This window comes from Monodelphis domestica, chromosome 3 (assembly GCF_027887165.1).
Source record: "Monodelphis domestica isolate mMonDom1 chromosome 3, mMonDom1.pri, whole genome shotgun sequence".
NCBI classification, from domain to species: Eukaryota; Metazoa; Chordata; class Mammalia; order Didelphimorphia; family Didelphidae; genus Monodelphis; species Monodelphis domestica.
Window position 1 is genome coordinate 345,156,385 of NC_077229.1, and position 15,069 is coordinate 345,171,453.

The following is a 15,069-nucleotide window of genomic DNA, read 5'->3' on the forward strand; positions in this document are numbered from 1 at the left end:
CAACATGCTGAGTAGATGTTCAATGGGGGACTTTTAGGAAAAACACAAACAAGAATCACACAAAATGAGAAAGCAAAGAGAAGTTACATGGTGCACCAATGGAGAGATGCTAACACTAGTGAGTTCTTGGATCCTTTGGAGTAGCAAAGCATATTAAGTACAATGTTCTGAGTGCATTGCTTGAATCTTGAATCCACATTCTATTTAAATCTTGAATCTTGCAAAAAAAAATTTCCTCAGAACCCTCCAGAATTTGCATTGTGGTATAGTAGGAAAAATGCTAGATTCAGATTCAGAAGACCTTTGTTTGAACCTTGACTCTTTGTGACTATAGGGAGGTCAGTAAATCTTTGAACCCCAGTTTTCTCATCTGTAAATTGGTAATAATATTCTTATTACTCATATCACAAGATTGAAAGGAGGGAGAGGGGAGTAATTTGTAGGATTGAGTGCTAGATACATTTGAGTTACTGTTATAGTAAGGGTGTATCCTTTGTATTTTCTGACAATTTTTACTGATTGAAAGGAGAAAAGACAAAATCAAATGTGAGAATTGTATGTGAAAAACAATAAGAAAACAGTCCATAGAGACAGTGGCCTTGTCTAAGTCAAATACTAGCCTCACTGCCTTGCTTCCTAGCTAATGGTTTGCATATGACCAACTGAACTTTGTCATTAATAATTGGAAAACTGTAAATTTTTTTTGATTATTGGTCAGATGTATACTGCCTGGTTGTGAATTAGCTGGCATAGATGACGAGCTGGTAGTATACTAGTTAATTTCCCTAAGTTAGACAGCTAAAGTAATGTTTCTCACTGGAAAGACCCAGAACTGAAGCAGAAAGAGTTAAATTAAAAAAAAAAAAAAGACAACAGAGCATGGTAGAGGAGAGGCTATACCTGCCATGGACTTAGAGAAGTACCTTAAAGTACAGGTGACGGAAGAGAGCCTACAATGCTTCTGCCAGTTGTAGGACAAGCATTTATGCCCTTTCTGAAAGAGCTTGACATTACCTTGACTGGGAACATGAGCTAAAGCTGAAACATGAATTGTCAGACACTAGTACAGCTGCCATCAAGGAACAAACCCAGCTGAGTAATGGAATAGTCCAATTTAGTTACAGATCCCCTGGAAAGGGAGTCTGGTGAAGTGAACCTAGCTTACTAACAGAGATGCTCTGCCTGTCTGTGGACAGATGGGTATAAGAAAATGTAAGGACACAGATCATTTTCAGTTGGAGGGGGTCAAGAAAGACTGCACAGAGAAGGTGGCACTTGATCTGGGTGTTGAAGGTATAGAAAGATTTCAACAGATAGAGATTTGGAGAGAGTGTGTCTAGGCCTGGGAGACAGCTAGCAACAAATGCATGGAGGTGGGAGAGAGCTTGGGGAGATGGAGGAAAAGTTGGTAGTCCAATCTGTTTGAAACAGAGTAGAAGAAAGGCATTATCATGAAATGAGTCCAGGAAGGTAAGTTGGAAGCCAGCTTACAGAAGGCCACAGATACAAGATTAAGGATTTTCTATTTTATCTTGCAAAATGAAGGAAGTCAGTAATGGTTTTGAATGAAGGGAGTGACCTCTCCCTTCTATAGAAAGATTATTTTGACACCTCTATGATAGACAAATTGGAGAGAGTGAGACACTGAAGAGAGAGAAGCCAAGGAGGAGGCTCTAAAATTGTTTAAAAAGAAAACAAAGCCCTAAACAGTTTAGATGGAGAGGAGAGAGCTAGAAAGGAGGTAGATATCATTTAGAATTCATGGGACTTGGATTGTCTGACTTACTGGTTTGGAAAGTGAGGGTAGGGAAGAGTCAAAGATGATACTGTGTTTTGAGCATAAGTATATGGTAAGATTAGGGCATTATCATTATGAAACTACTATATATCAGGAAATCAGGATAGAAAAGTTTCAAGGAAGTGTGGGTTTTGAGGGAAAGATGATGAGTAAAACAGCAGCATGGTATAGAGAAGAAGTGATTGGATTTGAGGTGAGGATCCAAGTTTGAATCCAGCCTCTGCTTACTTACTACTTCTGTAACTTTGAACAAGTCATCTCATCTACATGAGTTTTTTTCCCCATCTGGAAAATGAGAGGGTTGGACTAGATGAGTTCTAAGATATCCCTTACCTCTCTAAGCACAATGATCCTTAGAGTGAATGAGATCACCAAGGGAATGTAGAAAAAGAAGAGCAGAGAAGAAAATTGAGGACAGATTATTGGAGAGTATCCATTCTCAAGAAGCAAGAGGAGAAGGCCAAACCTGAAAAAAGAAACTGAGAAAGCAGTCAAGCTTGGAAAAGAGAACCAAGAGAAAATAATGCTACGGAATATAAAAGAAGACCCAGAAAAGGGGGAATGGTCACCAATGCCAGATGCTAAAGAAAACACAAGACTGATAGGGACTCAGATAAGATCATTGGATTTAGCAATTAAAAAGTTCTTGGTAACAGTGAGGAGAAGAGTTTCAGGAACACATTGGCTTATTTATCCTTTTACATGAGTCCCAGTATTTTCTCTCAGAGCTTTAAAGTAATTTGTTGGGTCAGGATTATTTCAAAGTAGTATTTAAACAATGCATTAGCTTCAAAAGGAAATGCAAAGTCAGTAAAGTTGTGAAACAAAACAGTTTTGAGACTCAGATAAGAGAAAGAAAAATGAAAAACAAAAACCAACTGTGGAGTTTTCCTTCTACTCCCCCTGCCTGAAAAATTCCCCTCTAGTTTTCTTTTTTTTTTAAGTTTATTTATTTATTTTTCTAGTTTATTTTCTTGATTAAAAGTCAAACACTCTTCTTTTAAGCCAAAAAGCAGGCATAAATTAAGCTTTTACTGTCCCAGGAATTAAGTTTCGACCATGCAAATAGAAACAAAAGATAGTTCCTGGCCTCTAGGAGTTTATTTTCTCTTTATTTTTAGTGAGATTAAGCAAAATGCAATATGAATTTAATTAATAAAAAAGAGGTCTGTTTTACACACCTTGTAGACTAACCCATCCTTTGTTCTTAAATCTGGTATGACTTGTCTGAATTATCCTCATTGTGAATTCTTAGCCTTTGGATAATGTCTGATGAACAAAATATGGGGATGTAGTACTTCTAGAAGATGTAACTGATTAAGTCTAGTCAGGAATCCAGATCTGGCTTTGTGTCACATTTTTTGGTCAACCAATAACAAAATAGTACATTGCACAATGGTACCTTTTCTCTACAGACTTAGCTAACATTTTTATCATAGTATTTTTCATTGATGTTCACAATAAATCACCACTCACTGTTTTGTAAAAATGATTAGAATATTCAAAAATAGCTCTTGTTAACTCCTCCAGAAACAAATCCTGGATAAGGTATAATTTTACTTTTGAAAACAATTACTTAAGATTGTCCCTTTAAATCATAGAGCTAGGGAATTTCAGAGTTGGAAAGGACCAGGGAAGTCATCTAAGATAAAAAAAACACACTTGAGTAAGAGTTCTTTTTATGACATTCAATTCAGCAAGCATTTATTAATCACTTACTGTGTGACAGGGATGTGCTAGCTGCTGGGTGTAAAGACTAAAATGAAAGGGTCTCTGTCCTCAAGGAGCTTATAAAATGCTTCATGAATAGAAATAAGTTAATACAAAGTAATGAGACAGAGACAGAGATCTTGGTTTGTCAACTAATTCTTTTCCAGCATGGTCTTCTTGTCCCTTAGTCATGTATCGAGCTTTTCAGTGTCCTTCCTAAATATTTCAGGTGTGTTCTGACCAGTGGGGTGTAGGAGGTGTATAACTCTTCCCTTGTTCAGGACAATCCACTTCTATTACAACAGCATAAGATAGATAGTATTCCCTTTTTTAAGGTGTCACTTTATATCAGGTCGTGCAGAGGATAGAGCACTGGACCTGAAGTCAGGAAGACATCTTCCTGAGTTCAAATTTGTCCTCAAACATTTATTTGTTGTGTGACTCTGGGTAAGTGATTTAACCTTGCCTCAGTTCCACATGTGTAAAATGATCTGAAAAGGGAAATAGTAAATCACTCCATTATCTTTGCCAAGCAAACCCCAAATAGTATCACAAAGAGTCAAATATGACCGAAACAACTAAACAACAGCTTATGCTATTGCCTCACTTTAGTTGTCTGCTAACCCTTTTCCCCCAAAATCTTTTTCATACAAATTTTTGTACAGGGACCTGGGGTGGTGGGGGAGAAAGAGAAGTTTTATTTCTACCCCTATTAAATTTCATTTTATTAGAGTTAACCCATCTTTATAGATTATGAAAATCAGTACATGGGTGGGAGATCCTGATTCTGTTATCCAATATGTACACTATCCCTGACAACTTTATATTTTCTGTTAATTTCAAAAGCTTATTATGTGTCTTTTAATCTAATTCAAGAGTAAAAATGTTTACCAGAACAAACCCATATGAGTCCCATGGCATTCCACCAGAAATGTCTATGCAACTTAACCTGAATCATTAAAGCTCCATTTTTGGATCTCAGTTTGTCTAATAGTACAAACATCTAAACCTCCCCCATCCCCAAGATTTTCTACAAGTGAATAATTAAAGACTGTCCTATACCTTGTTGTGATCAATTGTACTATTTTATGGCATCTCCTGCTCTAGTAGGGATAAAACCTGGACCCAGGATTTAATGAGCGTAAGGAGCTCTGAGGGAAGAATTTACTCTGCCAATATAGGCGGCAATTTTTCTACAACTCACAGTCTCAGAGAACTGCCTAGAGTAATGAGAGGTTAAATGATTTGCCCCAGATCACACAGCCAGTAGATGTCAGTCAGAGGTGGGACTTGCACCCAGGTCTTCTAGGCTCCAACACCAGCTCTCCATTCCCTTGTGCCCACAGGCTCTCATAACCCTATAAAAAATGGAAATAAGGTAAACTTGCATAGTTTATTCTGAATGAACCTAGATTCACTCAGTGACATATTGAAGAAATTTTTTTAATTTTAATTTTAAATCCTTACTTTCTACTTTAGAAACAACTCTAAGACATTAGGGCAAGGGCTAGACAAATGGCATTAAGTGACTTGTGCAAGGTCACAGAGCTAGGAAGTGTCTAAGGCTACACTTGAACTGGAATCCTACTGAGTCCAGGCCTCATGTTCTATCTTCTGTGACATCTAGGTACCCCCATATTGGTTAATTTTAAATAGCAGATCACATTTGCATGCTTTTCTAAAATGTACTGAATCACAGCTAGGAAGTATCCCTCAGAACTCAAACATAGTTCTCCTAACTATTTTAAAATACATATAGCCATTCCTTTAATAAGTTGCTCTATAATTCTCTCTGCGATGATAATGAAGTTCACTAGCCCATAGAATGAAAGATCAACCTTCTTCCTTTTCTTAAAAAAAACAGGATAGCCTTTGTTTGCCTAGCTTGGAGGCTGCTTTCCCTACCCAGACTCTCTCTGTCAGTTGGAGTCATTGCCCAAAGGTCAATGATTAATGCTTTCCTCGAGGTTCTAGGGTTAGCCCTAAAAGGTTTGGGATATATAGTACCGTTGCCCAGAAGTCCTTATCTGGTGGGTGTCCCATTATCAAGAAACAAGTACAACTCTTTTAGGGTATTTGGTATAAAGGTATTGCATGAACAGCAGTTATAAAACATTTCCCCAATCAATAGCACATTCTTTCCTTATAAACACAAGGTCCCTGAGAAGGAAGGAAATAACTACTTATTACATACCTATTATATGCCAGCCACCATGATTTACAAATATTGTTCCTTTCGAGCCTCATAATAAACCTGTTAGGTAGATGCTATTATTATCCCCATCTTATAGTTGAGGAAAGTGAGGCATTCGAGTGACTTTCACAACCAGGAAAGTCTGGGGCCAGACTTGAACATAATACTTAGCATGAATTGGGGCCTGAGATAGGGCCTCTACCCACATCAGCTGATGGAATGCAAATGTTTTCATGAGTTAGTCTCTCTGGGGCAACTAGGTAGTAGTACAGTGGATAGCTGTGCTGAGTCTGGAGTGAGGAAGATTCATCTCCCTAATTTTTGGAAAAGAGAAAAGTGGATGGGGATATTTTTGTTGTTAAAATGGAACAGGGGAAGCAAGAAGATGAGAATTCAGTTCCAAGTCCAGAAGCTTATTATATATATGTATATATATATATATATATATATATATATATATATAACATATTTCTATATCACTGACAACATAAATGAGCACTGCCAAAAATTCGGCTTCAGACACTTAACTAGCAGTATGACCCTAAGCAAGTCACTTCCCCCGTTTGCCTCAGTTTCCTCATCTGTAGAATGAGCTGGAGAAGGAAATGGCAAACACCTCCAGTATCTTTGCCAAGAAAATCCCAAATGTGATCATGAAGAGTTAGACATGACTGAAATGGCACAACCCACAATGACAGCAACAACAGTCCACTGGGATCTGAGCCACAGATCTTTTTTCTGCTCCCAACACATGTGTGTCTATGCTTTCCTATTTCTGTTTCTTTGAGGTTTTAATGGAAGTACTCAGGAGTTCTTGAATGAATCATTCCTTCTCTCATAAACCATTAAAAAATTCAACCAGGCTTGTTTGGTCTATTGCTCCGGTCACAAACCTCACTTCCTTTAGAAGTAAAAAAAAACCCCAACAACAACAACAACAAACCCAACTCCTGTAAAATCTGCGTAGAATAGGTTCACAGGCATTTTTTTAAACCCATGCCTTCTGTCTTAGAATCTATACTGTGTATTGGTTCCAAGACAGAAGAGCAATAAGGACTAGAATGGGGGTTAAGGGACTTACTTGCCCAGGATGGTTCTCACAACTAGGAAGTGTTAAAGGTCACATTTGAACCCAGGACCTCCTGTATCTAGACCTCGCTTCCTCCACCCCTTGTCATTTTTTAAAATGTCACTTTGTAAATTGGGGGAGCAATGTAAAACTTAAAGCAATGGACTAACATATATCCTGGATGGAAGTGTGGAAAGGAGGAGACATTCAAAGGAACACCAAGAAGCAATGATTGAGAGTTAGGGCTGCATTACTGTATTTCTCAATGATGCATTCTCTCTCCTGTTTCTCAGGGTTTCTTTTCTTCCTCTGATATCCATGGGAACTGCTTCTGTTTATGTTAGTATAGACACAGTTGCTGCCACTGATCCTAACTGGAACAATAGAGTCTGGACCCTAGTGGAGGACCTAATCAATGACAAGATGCTCTTTCTTTCTGAATGTCCTAATTGGGCAAAAGCTTAGATTTCCTTTCTCTGGCTCAACTGAAGTTTTGCTTTTCTTTCTATTCCTAGATCCTATTTCACAGGGAATCTTGAAGTGCAGCAGCCCAATGGGCCCTCTCTAAATGACATTTGTGGGGCAGGGGAGGGGTAAGCCCTCTGACTTAACAAAAGTGAAGTCAATTGGAGGGGGGTGGGAGGAATAGAACATGAATCATGGAACTATGGAAAAATATTCTTAATTAATTAAACTTTAAAAAAACAGTAAAGCCAGCCCAAACCTTTGAATGTTCTTACGGGACTGTTCCCCAGACTCAGTGATGCTAAAGCTACTTCTGGAGACTTTGCTCAAGTAAGGTCAGGAACACTAGAGAGTAGGCAAGCGGTAACTTCTTTTAGCAATGGAGGACTGAACAGAGCCAATAAAAGTTTGCTTTATATGTCTGCCTGTTGCCCAAAGGATAAAATGCAAATTCCCAAGTCATGCTTTCAAAAACAGGTGCTCACATTTGTCTAGTGCTTGGAGATTTACAACCCCATACACAATTTCTTTTATTGGATCCTAATAACTACCCTGTGAGGTTGACATTGAAAATATATGGATTTTCAAAGGAGTCAGATAGCCAGACTTGTGGCATAACAGTCTGTTAGGTAGACAAGGCAAGGACTATTATGCCTATTTTGCAGATGTAAAAATTGAGACTCAGATAACTGAAATGACTGCTCTAAGATGACAGCTTGGCAGGGAAGAGGCTTCTGAATCCCAGGTAAGGTCCAGACCTCTTACTCCACTTATTTCTTCCATGTAAAGTTTTATACACTGCCCATTTGTAGACTATGGCTACAAATACATCTATATCTATAGGGAATGGTTCCAACTCTATTTCAAATCCTATCATAAAATCAACTGAGTATCTATCTGCCCTGGGATTAGGAATGGACAGTGCCTGCATTATTATCCATAAGAGTTCAGCTATACCCGCCACCCACACTCCCTCTTGGTTATTTTAAAGACTTTTGCCTAAATCACAGGCAGCCCTTCCTGGGTCATATGCACAGATGGATTTTCTGAATGTGTTTACTCTGATAGTAGACTTGTTTTATTGCAAGAGGAAGCTCTTTTGCCATGTCTTCTGTCAGCTGCCCCATTGGAGATTTGCCTACTGGAAGATGTTATGGCCTTTTATTCTTTGAGACTCATCTACAGTTTCGTTTGGGGACCTTTTTTTCCCTTCTGTATCTTGAATTTATTGTACTGGCAGTTTAAGAGCACTAACCCTCATAGGTCATTGACAGCAAGTATCTATTCAAATGAGAGGCCAAATCAGGGCTCTCCATCCATGTGTTAATAAAGTCTGAATCCATGAACCGTTGAACTGACCTTGCCCTGGGTTTTTTACACTGTCCCCAGCAGCTGCTGCCATTGATGAAGATTTTGTATTTTCCCATTCTCAGAGGGTTTTGTAGACTTCCTAGGTCATAGGGAGATTTTCCTCTTCTTTTTTTTTTTTGATGGGGAAGGAAGAGGGTTGTCAGAAAACCAGGCAGTGTTGCTTGAAATGCATCTGTTTTTACTCATGTTGAGTCTTTCCAGGTGAACTGAAGTAAATCATAGACTACAAAATGAAAGCAGATTTTCCTAAAACACCCATTTGGAACATTATGGGAGAATTCAATCCCTGTCCCTTCTCATTCCCCGACTTCTATCCCCTAACCCCTGGCCTAGGCCACTAAGTATGTAATCATTCCTTATTTTTATGATAGTTCAATTAATCCTATTGCTAAGATCCTTTTCCCCCTCATGGAGGGTATCATTTGTATTTTCAGCCTTTATAGAATCATAAGAAAGATCAGAGAACCTGGAGGTAGGAACAGGAGGCAGAGACATATTCTCTCTCTGTCTCTGTCTCTGTCTCCTCTTTCTGGCTCTCTCTCTTTGTCTTTGTCTCTTTCTGCCTGTATCTCTCTCTGTCTTGGTCTATCTCTGTCTCTTTCTCTGCCTATCTCTCAGTCTCTGTCTTATATATACCATATTACCTCCCTAAAAAATAAAATACACATCCCTACATGTGTGTATACACATATATGTACATGTAACTAGTTGCATTTTGGAGCAAGACGCTAGTCACGGGGCGTGAACTTTAAAGCGAGTGTGTTACCGCCGCGTCGTCATCGTCCTAGGCTGAGAGTGAGCAGCTGGGCTAGCCCCATCAGAGCTCGAATGGAGTTCTGGACAGCTGTTGCTTAAGGATGAGGGGCAGGTCAGTCAAGGCGAAAGCGTTTGGAACCGGGGTGCTGCTGGGTTTGAACAGGAGACTGTTGAAGGACTATTTCCTAATCAGCCTTAAAAAGTAAGAGCCAGCACAGAGAGGCGTGACTGCGAGCGCGTGTTGCTCAGCTGAGGATACAGCCTGCTCAAACTAGTTTCATTTTGCTCTTTTCACTCTAGCCCACACACACCCCTGTCTACCCGCCCCCACTCCCCAAGTTCTGAGGCCATTTTCAACAGATTCCTATTAGAAAATGCATGTTCTTTGTCCTTTCTCCCACCAATCTCCATCAGCACTTGCTGATTTAAACAAGTGAGAGTCAAACCTTTAGCTCCCCCCCCCCCCAATTCCCACTTCTGGTTCTTTATGTTTAATAAATAAAGAACCAACCTCCTTCCCCCCAACTGTGGCTGCCCACCCCCACGCCCCCAGCCATGGCCTGCCGAGGACAGCAACTAAGCCAGGCTGCAGAAGACTTAAACTAGCATCTGCTTTCAGTTCCCATTTTCAGCATATTTTAATGAATTAACTCTTGCAGCAATTGTAGAACAATAAAGCAGAACAGCAAACTCAAGCAGGTGTCCCAACCCTGGAGGTCTGTGGACCTCTTTCTAGTGCTAAAAATTGCTCATTCCCTCTGCCAACCTGGATAGACATTCCCCCAGGCACTCACTGATTGCAAATCAGTGCCTTAGGGAAAGGACTGGATTTCCCCTCAGAAAGAAGATCCAGGTTTGAATCTCTGCTCTCACATGGGGCAGTTGACAACCTCTTCAATCCTTCTGTTCCCCATCTGTACAAAGGAGTCATGCCAATACGTTCAAAAATAAGCATTGCAATACCTATAGATTCAGACAAAAGCCTTTGCGGTGTAGAGATTACATGATATAAATAATATCCCCAGACATTTTCGAAATACTTTCAAAAATTCTCAGCCCATGTTTGGTAAAGGAGGACCCTGTAGAGGACTTAGAGAAAGGACATGCTTCTTATTCTTTTTTCATTCTGAACAAATCAATAATTTAGACTCATTCTATTTCACTAAGGAGGGCCTCCCTAGGACCAGTGGATGGAAATTACTGAAGGGTAGATTTTGACTCAACATAAGGAAGAACTTCTTGATAATTAAAAATACTGAGAAATGGAACAGACTACTTGGGTGGGGAGAGCGAGTTCGTTGTAACTAGAAGTATTAAAGGAGACACTGAATATCCAGTAATTAAAGGTTGGATACTTGATGTCTTAGCCTGGACATCTTTTCCAACTCTTGATTTTCTGTGGACCTATAAATTTATGTCATGTATCCCTTTGGCAATCTGGTAAAGCCTTTAAACTCTTTATCAGGATAATATTTTTAAATGCATAAAATAAATTAGACCAATTAGACCAAAATAAAGTTTGGATTTTTCCTCTTCAAATTCATAAACCTCCTAAAATGTATCCATGGATTCTATAGAAGTCTACATTCTCTAGGCTAAAAACCCCTCTTAATCCAACTCTGTCTTTTTATTGATAGAGAAATTAAGGTTAAGAGACTTAAGTGATTTGCTTTAGATCACATAGGTGGACTGTATCCTCCTCCTCTACCTCCTCCTCCTCCTCTTCCACATTGTATCTGTCATGTATAGAAAGCTTTAAGGTATGCAAAGCATTCTTATTGTCATCTCATTTAATCTTCAAAACCCTATGAAGTAAGGACTCCTATTATCTCAATTTTCCACATGATGAAACATAATCTTAGGGAGGGTAAGTGATTTTCCCATGGCCAAACAACCATACTTCACTCCCATCCATTCCCACGTTTGACTAGATAGAATTGAAGCCCGCCAGAACATAGCATCCTCAGCAGCAAATTACACAGTTTTGCTAAATCCCTTGATGATTTGAATCATGAGACTAAAGGGGAATTTAAGACCTTCTTTATATAGGAGCTGAGATCAACCTACAAAGGTAGAGCGACTTGACTGACCTAGGAGCTTTTAGCTAGCAAGACTTGGCCCCATTCTCACTCAGTGCAGTACTCTTTCTATTATACAATGATACATCAACATTTTCCTCTTCTTTCAAAGGTGACTGACAATGGTCTCAAGCCTTTTAATTAAAAAAATTGATTTATTCCTCAGTATAAGCATTGTTTTGAGAGTGGTGGTTCAAATGTTACTTTTGAAAAATGTCAGATTGGCACAAATCAATCAAGAATCATCCCATAAGCACCTACTATGTGCCGGCCACTTTGCTAGTCCCTGAGGAGACAGTCAAAAATGAAATAGCCTCTCTCTCAAGGAGCTTACATTCTAATGGGGAAGGCTGTGCATATATAAATACAAAATATATTGATAAATACAAAATATATTGAAAGCAGTTACTAGGTAACCAGAGGGGAAGACACTAACAAGCTAAAGGGACATAAGTATATGGTGGTAAATGAAGCAAATCTGTAAGAAACCAAGGATTCCAAGAACTAGAGATGAGAGAGCATTTGAACTCAGGCAGGGAAAAATGTCAATGGCATAGAATCATATAATGGTAGGATGTAAAGGGCTTTGAAACAGAAAATATGCTACATAAATGTTAGCTGTTATTACTGCCATTTCTAGCTCAGACTCACCTTCTAGGTATATGACTATAGGTATTTAGACCTCTTTGAACCTCAATTTCTTCATTTGTAAAAAGAGATCTTGATCCTTGGTTCTCCCTAAGTTTCAGGGTTGCTCCAAGGAAGACACTCAGCTGTCCTTAAAGCACTCAAGAGATATCAGTTATCATTCCTCCATTCAAGACTTTTTAAATACCTCATCATTACCTAGAGGTACTTCTGAATGCATCAAGGCTATGTCAGCAGAATACACGCTCTGGCAGGTGTTACCAGGGTAGGAAGCCATAAGGTCCAAGGCTATGCATTTACCATTGTTTCTTGTTTCTATTGTTCAGTCATTTTTTTAGCCACATCTGACTCTTATGATGCCATTTGGGGTTTTCTTGGCAAAGATATGGGAGTGGCTCAACATATCCTTCTCCAGGTTATTTTACAGATGGAGAAATTGAAGCAAACAGGGTTAAGTAAAGGCTTGCCCAGAGTCACACTTCTAGTAAGTGTCTGAGGCCAGGTTTGAACTCAGGGAGATTAGTCTTCCTGACTCCAGGCTCAGCCCTCTATCTACTGTACCACCTCCTTGCTCATTATCATTCTTTAAGCTAATTTAAGTAATAGAAATAAATAATTCAAATCCACAATTATTTTCATATTCAGTAAGATATCTTTAAAAATAGATGTAATTAATGTACCCCCAATGAATAAAAGACATGCGTAGCCCCAGAAATGACTGGATTCCATACCATTCAATGACATTGAGCAGCACATGGTCCAAAGGGGAAGTTTGTAAAGAAGAGGAGAAAAAGAATCAGAGGATCAGAGGAATCCTTGATGTTAAAGCCAGAAAATTCTCATAAGGCACTGGAAAGGCTGGATTGGAATCTTAGCTTTGCCACTGACTCATGCTCAGCTCCCTCTTCTCGGGTCCTGGAGAAGTCACTCAGTCTTTCCATGCCTTCATTTGAATGATGATTATAAAATGTGGAAAAGAGCACTAGTCTTGACATTTTTTACAGGTATTTTACACAATAAATAAATTCCTGTTTCTGAAGGGCTTTAGGCTCACTGAAGAAACACCATTTATGGGTTGTTGCTGCCATTTTTGTTATTCTTGGTTGTTTTTTTTTAACTCTTAGCTTTTTGTCTTGGTATCAGTTCTAAGACAGAAGAGCTGCAAGGACTAGGCATTCAGAGTTAAGTGTCTTGCCCAGGGTCAGATACCTAGAAAGTGTCTGAGGGAAGATTTGAACCCAAGTCCTCCTGGTTCCAGGTCTGTCAGTCTGTCTACTATGCTACTCAGTTGTTCCTATTATTCTTGTTCATAGTGATAAATGCTTCTAGAAAACAGGGACAATATCTTATCATTACTGCATGCCCAATTCACCAGTACATTGTGGATACATATGGAAATAGCCTCTGAAAGACATGGGATTGAAATGTCTCTCCATATGTCAGATGATCTCCTATGACAGAAAAGCTGTATGATATAGGGGAAGTTGGCATTATAGGCCCTGAGATTCAATTTTGCTTCTCTCTGTCATTGGGTAAACCATTACATCTGTTAAGGCCTCAGTTTTCTCATTTGTAAAATTGGGGGAATTGGGACAGATAATCCAGCTCTTTTAGATTTATAATTATGGACCTATGTCTTCTGCAGCTTTGATTCAAGACAAGTGGTTCTCAAACTTTTGAGTATCAGGACCCCTTTGCACTCTTAAAAAGTATCAAGGGCTGAGGATATCTGGGGACCCAGTAGGTTGAGAGCCAGGCCTAGAGACCCAGAAGAACCTGGGTTCTTCAGACACTTCCTAACTCCTTGACCTTGGGCAAGTTACTTAACTCCCATTGCCTAGCCCTTACTGCTCTTCTGTCTTGGAATCAATTCATAGTATTGATTCTAAGATGGAACGTAAGTGTTTTTTAAAAAGTAATTATACCTGAAAAATTCTTTGATATTGATAGATAGCAATAAGTGGCCAAAATTAATATTTTATGTATTTAATATTTTAATTAATAATTAAGACTAAATTAATATATTAACAAATATTTACAAATTGATATACTAGAGCCATATTGGTGAATACTAGAATGTGTACCACTATGTGCTGGAGGGGGCTGCTCCATTCCCCCTTTCCACAGAGCCTGAGGACAATTTTCACATACCCTGCCCCTCTCTCTAGCAGCCCAGTGTGAGCACTTCCTCCCACAGCTGTCTGGGGTAATGCAGGGGGCTCACAGTCAGCTTAAAGGTGCAGTTTGAGCATGTGATCTCTAAAAGGTTTGCCAACACTGCACTAGAGAATCTTCTGAACCATCTTGAGGGCTACAGACTTTACTGAAGGACTAGGCTCCTTTTCAATACTCTTTTAGATATGTATTTAGCTAAATGAGCACAACAGTTTATCATTTAAATATTGGGCCATTCCAATACTAAGCCCATACTTTGATTTAGATCTTATTTTCATATTTACCTAGTGTTTATATAACTAAATAAACCCAAAATGGACCATCCTCAAGAAGAGTCTGAGTTTTGTTTTTTGTTCTTTTATCTTAAGGTTTTTACTTCCAGCTCAGATGGCATAGGGTTTCCATTTTATGTCATTGGTCTGTAATTCAACTTGCCCCTTTCCCTTTCTGCCCCCAATGTGTCTCTAAATCAACCACCATTCATAGAGAAAGCATTTATGAGCAGACCTTGTGTTCAGTTGCTAGAAGAATGCAAAGTCATTCATTTTCTGACTCTCAGCTTGGTTCTCTCCTAATATACAGGCTAATCAGCTAAATGTTCTTCATCCTTTTTCATGAGGCATTTGGAATTCTCTCTGACCCTCCACCCCCTCCAACTACCACCCTCTTTTTCCTTCCTTTTTCTTCCTAGCCTCACCCCTTAATCATGGAATCTGCATTTTTGGTATAATGTTCAGTAGCAGAGGGTGAGAGGAAGAGTCATGATGAGGACAAAATAGCAAAAAGCATTACTAATTCAGCACAA

The 15,069-nt window shown here is 39.1% G+C and overlaps 1 protein-coding gene across 1 annotated transcript in view; it reads left to right on the top strand.

Annotated features, from left to right (window-relative positions):
- Nucleotides 1–15,069, top strand: part of BCL2 (BCL2 apoptosis regulator) — a 227,662-nt gene that overhangs the window by 195,704 nt on the left and 16,889 nt on the right. The gene's annotated exons all lie outside the window — the stretch shown is intronic.